This window comes from Phocoena phocoena, chromosome 3, assembly GCF_963924675.1.
Source record: "Phocoena phocoena chromosome 3, mPhoPho1.1, whole genome shotgun sequence".
Lineage (NCBI taxonomy): Eukaryota > Metazoa > Chordata > Mammalia > Artiodactyla > Phocoenidae > Phocoena > Phocoena phocoena.
The window spans coordinates 92,648,878-92,649,462 of record NC_089221.1 but is presented as its reverse complement, the minus strand read 5'-3'; the positions used below and the strand labels follow the sequence as shown (position 1 = coordinate 92,649,462).

Below are 585 nucleotides of genomic sequence, written 5' to 3'. Positions count from 1 at the left end.
ACACTTTTTACAGTGTATGCTTCTGTACTGTTTTTTAAATTAATTTCTTTTCTTTCTTTCTTTCTTTCTTCCTTCCTCCTTCCTTCCTTCTGTCCTTCCTTTCTTTCCTTCTTTCCTTCTTTCTTCCTTCCTTCCTTCCTTTCTTTCTTTCCTTCTTTATTCCTTCCCCCCTCCCTCCCTCTCTCTCTCTCTTCCTTTCTCCCTTCCTTCCTTCCTTCCTTCCTTCCTTTCTTTCTTTCTTTCTTTCTTTCTCTCCTTTCTTTTCTTTCTTTCCTCTCCCGTGCCACACAGCTTGTGGGATCTTAGTTCCCCAACCAGGGATTGAACCTGGGCCCTTGGCAGTGAAAGCATGAGTGCAGAGTCCTAACCACTGGACCACCAGGGAATTCCCACTTCTGTACTGTTTTAATTTTTCATGAGCATGTATTACTTTTCAATATTAATTTTTAAGATTATATTAATAAGCAGAAAGCTAAGCAGAGGTACTGTGGTCCTGAACTTTTGAGCTTATAGCCTTCATTGACTCATAGTGGGGGACACAAAAACAAATGCCTCCAGAGCACAGGCAGGTAATGTAAGTAAGCA

General features: G+C 41.0%; 1 non-coding gene across 1 annotated transcript; it reads right to left on the bottom strand.

Moving 5' to 3' along the window:
• Positions 1–306: 306 nt before the first annotated feature.
• Positions 307–385, bottom strand: TRNAM-CAU (transfer RNA methionine (anticodon CAU)). The gene is given in 2 exon segments: positions 307–342; positions 349–385. It is a non-coding gene; the product is annotated as a tRNA-Met (tRNA).
• Positions 386–585: the final 200 nt, after the last annotated feature.